Genomic DNA, 9,805 nt, shown 5'->3' with positions numbered 1-9,805 from the left:
AGCAGGAAACCTACCACCACAGGGCTCTGCCTGCACGAACCTGCAGGTGAGGAGGACCTGGTGGTCCGGCACATCCAGAATGATCTGGTTTTCAGACACCGGCACGTTTCGGCAGCCGTAAGCGTGGGGACAGAAGGAGGCGTTGGCGTGGCCTGAAAGACACAAACAACCATCTCCATTTGAATGTTTCTCAAACAGCCGGAGCAGGAAAGCTAAGATGAATCAAAGATCCTCCACCCTGCCAGATCCGACCCTGGTAATGTAGACCTGCACAGGGTGGGTGGGGTGGAGCGGCTGGTGGTGGTGGAGGATGAAGACGTATCTGCCCAAAGCCTGGACACGGTGGAGTCCACCGCAGCGTTCTGAGTAGAAGGATGAGAGCGATGTTCAATGGTACATGTTTTCTTTCCTGAACCGCCGATGTTTCCAATCACGAATCTCAGTCATGAGATTTGAACATCATGAAGGAGTTCAAAAGTGTCAAACTGGGCCGGTCTCCATTTTATGAGTCCAGAGACCGAGGATAAAACTACAAGTCCCTGGTTCAGATTTGACTCGTCTGAATCCAAACACAGCAGCGTTCTTCCACCAGGCCAGATGAGTTGATCATGATAACAAGATATCTTCATGCTACTACAACACACAAACTCATCACAAGAAAAGACTTCATGGTGGAACAACAAATCTCCTCCCAATGAGAAAAACATTGAGTTGAACAATCAACTTTTCCATGATGACATGGAGAGCTTGGCAGCAGCAGCAGGCTTCCATTGGGGGCTGATATGCCAGCTCCACTTAGCCTTCTTTGGAATGGTTTCACCTGGAGTGATGCTGTTATTGAGACCTTTTATCTGGAACAACACCACCTGCATGGAGACTGAGGACTTCAACAGATGCAGATGTTGACCAAGAATAAATCTAAATATTCCAGATGTGTTAAATCAATCCAGCAGCAGTGGTGGGAGCGTCGTAAACTCACTCACTCAGCAGCCGTCAGCCTCCGTACCTGCACGGAGTCCAGCCTGATGTGGTCTCTGTTGTCTGCTCCCAGAGGTGGTCTGTCACCTCTGAACCAGGGGGCTCATCTCTCTGGTGGGAGGGCAGTGGAGGAGCTGCAGCGGGGGAGGCCAGGATGGGCTCCTGTAGGAGGAGCTCTGGCCCTCCTTCAGCACCAGCCAGTGGGAGGGAGTTTGGAAACGTGAGGGGACACAGGAGGAGCTACAGGGGGAGGGAAGGTGGATCAGAACCGTTCTAACAAGAGCCTGAGGGGACACAGGAGGAGCTACAGGGGGAGGGAAGGTGGATCAGAACCGTTCTAACAAGAGCGCTGAGGGGACACAGGAGGAGCTACAGGGGGAGGGAAGGTGGATCAGAACCGTTCTAACAAGAGCCTGAGGGGACACAGGAGGAGCTACAGGGGGAGGGAAGGTGGATCAGAACCCTTCTAACAAGAGCGCTGAGGGGACACAGGAGGAGCTACAGGGGGAGGGAAGGTGGATCAGAACCGTTCTAACAAGAGCGCTGAGGGGACACAGGAGGAGCTACAGGGGGAGGGAAGGTGGATCAGAACCGTTCTAACAAGAGCGCTGAGGGGACACAGGAGGAGCTACAGGGGGAGGGAAGGTGGATCAGAACCCTTCTAACAAGAGCGCTGAGGGGACACAGGAGGAGCTACAGGGGGAGGGAAGGTGGATCAGAACCCTTCTAACAAGAGCGCTGAGGGGACACAGGAGGAGCTACAGGGGGAGGGAAGGTGGATCAGAACCGTTCTAACAAGAGCGCTGAGGGGACACAGGAGGAGCTACAAGGGGAGGGGAGGTGGATCAGAACCGTTCTAACAAGAGCGCTGAGGGGACACAGGAGGAGCTACAGGAGGAGGGAAGGTGGATCAGAACCGTTCTAACAAGAGCTCTGAGGGGACACAGGAGGAGCTACAGGGGGAGGGAAGGTGGATCAGAACCGTTCTAACAAGAGCGCTGAGGGGACACAGGAGGAGCCACAGGGGGAGGGAAGGTGGATCAGAACCGTTCTAACAAGAGCGCTGAGGGGACACAGGAGGAGCTGCAGGGGGAGGGAAGGTGGATCAGAACCGTTCTAACAAGAGCGCTGAGGGGACACAGGAGGAGCCACAGGGGGAGGGAAGGTGGATCAGAACCGTTCTAACAAGAGCGCTGAGGGGACACAGGAGGAGCCACAGGAGGAGGGAAGGTGGATCAGAACCGTTCTAACAAGAGCTCTGAGGGGACACAGGAGGAGCTACAGGGGGAGGGAAGGTGGATCAGAACCGTTCTAACAAGAGCGCTGAGGGGACACAGGAGGAGCCACAGGGGGAGGGAAGGTGGATCAGAACCGTTCTAACAAGAGCGCTGAGGGGACACAGGAGGAGCCGCAGGGGGAGGGAAGGTGGATCAGAACCGTTCTAACAAGAGCGCTGAGGGGACACAGGAGGAGCCACAGGGGGAGGGAAGGTGGATCAGAACCGTTCTAACAAGAGCGCTGAGGGGACACAGGAGGAGCTGCAGACTGAAGGTTCAACGTAGTCCATGCTGAACTGGTCTTTAGGCACCAGGTGGACAGCAGAAAAAAAAGACAAAAAGGGGAGAATTTTAACAAAAGTATGCAAATGAGCTGAAGATCAAAATACAAAAAGTAAATCACGTTTTTTTTTTCAAATAATTGCCAGCTATTTAGCTAAGAGAAGGACAAATGTCAATCAAGATGTCAGAATGGAACGATCCCACTGGCTTCTGGTCAAGGGAACCATGGAGATGCTAACTTCCTGTTGGACTATCAGGGTGTCTCATCCCGGACATGCTAACTTCCTGTTGGACGATCAGGGTGTCTCATCCCTGACATGCTAACTTCCTGTTGGACGATAAGCGCGTCTCATCCCTGACATGCTAACTTCCTGTTGGACGATAAGCGTGTCTCATCCCTTACATGCTAACTTCCTGTTGGACGATAAGCGTGTCTCATCCCTGACATGCTAACTTCCTGTTGGACGATAAGCGTGTCTCATCCCTGACATGCTAACTTCCTGTTGGACGATAAGCGTGTCTCATCCCTGACATGCTAACTTCCTGTTGGACTATCAGGGTGTCTCATCCCTGACATGCTAACTTCCTGTTGGACTATAAAGCCTGATTTAAGCCTGATTTATGCTTCTTTGTCGAGTAGTATTCGTACCTACGCCGTCGACGCAGACCAGACGCTGTAGCCTGAGACGCGCCTCCAAAAAATCCTGTTTACGCATCGCGTCGACGCGTGGTGACGTCAACGTCGAGTACTGTGATTGGTCCGCTCAGAACGTTATTTCTGGTTCAGTCGCAGCACAACCCCGCCATTTTCAAAGTTTCTGTGGTGAAGGCTCCAAGAAAAAATGGACCAAGCTGAAGAAAGGATTATCGAGGAGGTGCTCAAGTACGACCACCTCTACAACGCCTCTTCGCGGCACTACAAAGACTGACAAATGGCCAACAATTGTTGTCTGTTACCGGAAGAAAACCGAGGAATCCGACAAGAGCCCCGTAAACAATACAAAGACAAAGCCACGCCCCCTAGCGGTTCGGCGGTGTATTGCAGAGCAACGCGTTCCCTCGACGCAGAATAAACCAGGCTTTCCAGTCGCACCTGTGTTACGCCCCCGTGCCAGATAAGGACCCCCATCGGGATGTGCCACTCTGGAGGGAGCGCGTCTCACAGTCAGTCAGCGGAACCATGCGGATCCGGGCCGGAGCTGTGGGAAGGAGCGCCAATTGTATCGGGTTGTTGTTTTCTGGACTGCAGCAGAACAGGAGCAGCCGGGACTGGAATGTAGAAGTAGGTTATCTTGAAGTTGACTCAGTTATGGTGAACGATATTGTGGTTCAACACTTTAATGAGCTTTAAGGCAAACATATTTCATCAGGAAACAACGCCGGAATTGGACGGATTTCAGCGGCACACAACAACGTATCCGATACACCTCATTGGAAACCTGGTGGTCTAAGACTAAGAAACACCAGTCACCATGAAGAAAGGAACTTTTAGCTGAGTACTCATGTTCTTTTCAGCAGGTTGAATGTGGCATTTGTTGGACAGAAGCGTCTCATCTCAACAAAAGCACCTCTTCAGTGCTGAGGCATGATGGGGCCAGGCATGAGAATGAAGTCCCAGATCCACCAGGATGAACTCAGGTATACAGCCACTCTCCAACTGACTCACAGTTGCTTCATTGATCATTAATTCCTATTCATTTCTTCTCTCCTTCATCTTTAACCATCCAGCTTCCAGGAAGCAGATGCTGGATGAGGCTCTGCTGAATTTCATCCTGAAGGACTGCCAGCCCCTCAGCACTGTTGAGAGGGAAGGGTTCAGGGAACTGGTTCAGGTCCTTGAGCCTCATATGTTTGCCAACCAGAAAGGTTTGTGTGGAAATGATCTAAAGCAGTAGTTGATATCTCCAGTTTATTTAATCTTTAATTTCAATGTATTGATTTACTCTGGGTGTCATTTTCAGACCATCAAACAAACGGTGGCTAAAAAGTACCAGGAGGAACGGGAAGGAGTGAAAAAGGAAGTCCAGCTGCCATGTGGACATCTGTGGACATGGAGGCTCCCTTTGCTCTGACCTGTCACTGCATTAGTGAGAATGATTGTGTTGGGAGTGCAAGACTTTCCACAAAGTCACCCTGCATCATTTTGAGGTTCGTAGCAGCTCTCACTACATCACTGTAGCATCATTTTGAGGATCGTAGCAACTCTCACTACATCACTGTAGCATCATTTTGAGGTTAGTAGCAACTCTCACTACATCACTGTAGCATCATTTTGAGGTTTGTAGCAACTCTCACTACATTACTGGAAGCATCAGTTTGAGCATCGTACCAACTCTGCCTACATCACTGTAGCATCATTTCTTCGGTTAGAAGCAACTCTCATGACATCACTTTAGCATGATTTTGAAATTACTTTCAACTCTCACCACAACACTGTCAGTATAATTTCTTAGGTTAGTAGCAACTGTCATAACATCACTGTAGCATCATTTTGAGGATCGTAGCAACTCTCACCACATCACTGTCGCATCATTTTGAAGATCGTAGCAACTCTCACTACATCACTGTAGCATCATTTTGAGGATAGTCGCAACTCTCGCGAAATTACTGTAGCATCATTTCTTAGGTAAGTAGCAACTCTCATTACATCACTGTAGCATCATTTTGAGGTTCGTAGCAACTCTCACCACATCACTGTAGCATCATTTCTTAGGTAAGTAGCAACTCTCATTACATCACTGTAGCATCATTTTGCGGTTCGTAGCAACTCTCACTACACCACTTTAGCATTATTTGTAAATTAGTATCAACTCTCACCACATCACTGTAGCATCATTTCTTAGGTAAGTAGCAACTCTCATTACATCACTTAAGCATCATTTTGAGGATCGTAGCAACTCTCACTACATCACTGTCGCATCATTTTGAGGATAGTCGCAACTCTCACGACATTACTGTTGCATCATTTTGAGATTCGGAGCAACTCTCATTACTCATTGTAGCATCATTTTGAGGATCGTAGCAACTCTCACTACATCACTGTCGCATCTTTTTGAGGGAAGTAGCAACTCTCATTTCATCACTGTAGCATCATTTTGAGGATAGTCGCAACTCTCGCGAAATTACTGAAGCATCATTTTGAGATTCGTAGGAACTCTCATTACATCACTGTAGCATCATTTTGAGGTTTGTAGCAACTCTCACCACATCACTGTCGCATCATTTCTTAGGTAAGTAGCAACTCTCATTACATCACTGTAGCATCATTTTGAGGTTCGTAGCAACTCTCACCACATCACTGTCGCATCATTTCTGAGGTAAGTAGCAACTCTCATTACATCACTTTAGCATGATTTTGAAATTTCTATCAACTCTCAGCACATGACTGTTGCATCATTTCTTAGGTTTGTAGCAACTCTCATTACATCACTCTAGCATCATTTGGACATTTGTAGCAACTCTCATTACATCACTGTCGCATCATTTTGAGGATAGTCGCAACTCTCACAACATTACTGGAGCATCATTTTGAGATTCCTAGCAACTGTCATTACATCACTGTAGCATCATTTTGAGGTTCCTAGCAAATCTCACCACATCACTGTAGCATCATTTCTTAGGTAAATAGCAACCCTCATTACATCACTGTAGCATCATTTTGCGGTTCGTAGCAACTCTCACTACATCACTGTAGCATCATTTCTTAGGGAAGTATCAACTCTCATTACACCGCTTTAGCTTTATTTTGAAATTACTATCAACTCTCACTGCATCACTGTAGCATCATTTCTTAGGTTAGTAGCAACTCCCATGACATCACTGTAGCATCATTTTGAGGTTTGTAGCAACTCTCACTACAATACTGGAAGCATCATTTTGACATTTGTAGCAACTCTCATTTCATCACTGTAGCATCATTTCTTAGGTTAGTAGCAACTCCCATGACATCACTGAAGCATCATTTTGAGGTTTGTAGCAACTCTCACTACATTACTGTAGCATCATTTTGATATTCGTAGCAACTCTCATTACATCACTGTTGCATCATTTTGAGGATCGTAGCAACTCTCATGACATCACTTTAGCATGATTTTGAAATTACTATCAACTCTCACCACAACACTGTCAGTATAATTTCTTAGGTTAGTAGCAACTGTCATAACATCATTGTCGCATCATTTTGAGGATAGTCGCAACTCTCACGACATTACTGTAGCATCATTTCTTAGGTTTGTAGCAAATCTCATTACATCACTCTAGCATCATTTTGAGATTCGTAGCAACTCTCATTACATCACTGTTGCATTATTTTGATGTTTGTAGCAACTCTTACTACTTTACTGTTGCATTATTTTAAGATTTGTAGCAACCCTTACCACATGACTGTCATAATCACTTTGAGGTTGTTCAAAACACTTACTACATTACTGTCAGCATCACTTTGAGTTCATTAGCAACTATCACTACATTACTGTTAGCATCATTTTGAGTTTACTAGCAATTCATAGACATCACTGTACCATTAAATTGAGGTAAGTAGCAACACTTACTACATGACTGTCAGCATCACTTTGAGGTTCTTCGAAACTTTCACTCCATTACTGTTAGCATAATTTTGAGTTCATTAGCAATTCTTACTACATCACTGTCGCATCATTTTGAGATCATTAGCAATTCTTCTGACATCACTGTCGCATTATTTTGATATTCGTAGCAACTCTTACTACATTACTGTCAGCATCACTTTGAGGTTATTCGAAACTTTCACTCCATTACTGTTAGCATCATTTTGAGTTCATTAGCAATTCTTACTAAATCACTGTCGCATCATTTTGAGATCATTAGCAATTCTTCCGACATCACTGTCGCATTATTTTGAGGTTCGTAGAAACTCTTACTACATGACTGTCAGCATCACTTTGAGGTTATTTTAAACACTTACTACATTACTGGAAGCATCACTGAGTTGATTAGCAATTATCACTACATTAGTGTTAGCATCATTTTGAGTTCATTAGCAATTCTTACTACATCACTGTCGCATCATTTTGAGATCATTAACAATTCTTTTGACATCACTGTCGCATTACTTAGAGGTTCGTAGAAACTCTTACTACATGACTGTCAGCATCACTTTGAGGTTATTTGAAACACTTACTACATTACTGTCAGCATCACTGAGTTAATTAGCAACTATCACTCCATTACTGTTAGCATCATTTTGAGTTCATTAGCAATTCTTACTACATCACTGTCGCATCATTTTGAGATCATTAACAATTCTTCCGACATCACTGTCGCATTACTTAGAGGTTCGAAGCAACTCTTACTACTTTACTTCAGCATTATTTTTAGGTTCGTAGCAACCCTTACTACATGACTGTCATAATCACTTTGAGGTTGTTTTAAACACTTACTACATTACTGTAAGCATCACTGAGTTGATTAGCAATTATCACTACATTAGTGTTAGCATCATTTTGAGTTCATTCGCAATTCTTCCGACATGACTGTCGCAATATTTTGAGGTTCGTAGCCACTTTTACTACATTACTGTCGCATTATTTTGAGGTTCTTAGCAAGTCTTACTACATTACTGTTACATCATTTTGAGATCATTTGCAATCTTCTGACATCACTGTCACATTATTTTGAGGTTCGTAGCAACTCTTACTTCATTATTGTTGCATTATTTTAAGGTTCGTAGCAACTCTTACTACATTAATGTTAGCATCATTTTGAGTTTATTAGCAATTCTTACGACATCACTGTAGCATTAAATTGAGTTCATTAGCAACTCTGACTACATGACTGTCAGCATCACTGAGTTTCTTAGCAACTTTCACTACATTACTGTTGGCATCATCTTGAGTTCATTAGCGATTCTTCCGACATCACTGTCGCAATATTTTGAGGTTCGTAGCAACTTTTACTTCTTTACTGTCGCATTTTTTTGAGGTTCCTAGCAACTCTTACTACATGACTGTCAGCATCACTTTGAGGTTATTCGAACCGTTCACTCCATTACTGTTAGCATCATTTTGAGATCATGACCAATTTTTCTTACATCACTGTCGCATCATTTTGAGATCTTTAGCAATTCTTCTGACATCACTGTCGCATTATTTTGAGGTTTGTAGCAACTCTTGCTCCATGACTTTCAGCATCACTTTGAGGTTATTTTGAAAGTTTCACTCCATTACTGTTAGCATCATTTTGAGTTCATTAGCAATTCTTACTACATCACTGTCGCATCAGTTTGAGATCATTAGCAATTCTTCCGACATCACTTTCGCAATATTTTGAGGTTCGTAGCAACTTTTACTACATTACTGTCGCTTTTATTTTTTTAGATTCGTAGCAACTCTTACTACATGACTTTCAGCATCACTTTGAGGTTGTTCGAAACACTTACTACATTACTGTAAGCATCACTGACTTGATTAGCAACTACCACTACATTACTGTTAGCATCATTTGAAGTTCATTAGCAATTCTTCCGACATCACCGTCGGAATATTTTGAGGTTCGTAGCAACTCTTACTACATTATTGTTGCATTATTTTAAGGTTCGTAGCAACTCTTACTACATTACTGTCAGCATCACTTTGAGTTTTTTAGCAACTATCACTACATTACTGTTAGCATCATTTTGATTTCATTAGCAATTCTTCCGACATCACTGTCGCATTATTTTGAGGTTCATAGCAACTCTTACTACATGACTGTCAGCATCACTTTGAGGTTGTTCGAAACACTTACTACATTACTGTAAGCATCACTGACTTGATTAGCAACTACCACTACATTACTGTTAGCATCATCTTGAGTTCATTAGCAATTCTTCCGACATCACTGTCGCAATATTTTGAGGTTCGTAGCAACTTTTACTACATTACTGTCGCAATATTTTGAGGTCCGTAGCAACTTTTACTACATTACTGTCGCATTATTTTGAGGTTCGTAGCAACACTTACTACATGACTGTAAGCATCACTTTGAGGTTATTTGAAAGTTTCACTCCATTACTGTTAGCATCATTTTGAGTTCATGAGCAATTCTTACCACATCACTGTCGCATCATTTTGAGATCATTAGCAATTCTTCCGACATCACTGTCGCAATATTTTGAGGTTCGTAGCAACTCTTACTACATTACTGTTGCATTATTTTGAGGTTCGTAGCAACTCTTAGTACATGACTTTCAGCATCACTTTGAGGTTATTCGAAACGGTCACTCCAATACTGTTAGCATCATTTTGAGTTCA

The sequence above is a fragment of the Aulostomus chinensis genome, chromosome 1 (assembly GCF_037954235.1).
Source record: "Aulostomus chinensis isolate RoL2024-O1b breed Wild chromosome 1, RoL_Achi_v1.0, whole genome shotgun sequence".
Classification (NCBI taxonomy): Eukaryota; Metazoa; Chordata; class Actinopteri; order Syngnathiformes; family Aulostomidae; genus Aulostomus; species Aulostomus chinensis.
The sequence above is the reverse complement of the archived record's forward strand: the minus strand, read 5'-3'. Positions refer to the sequence as shown.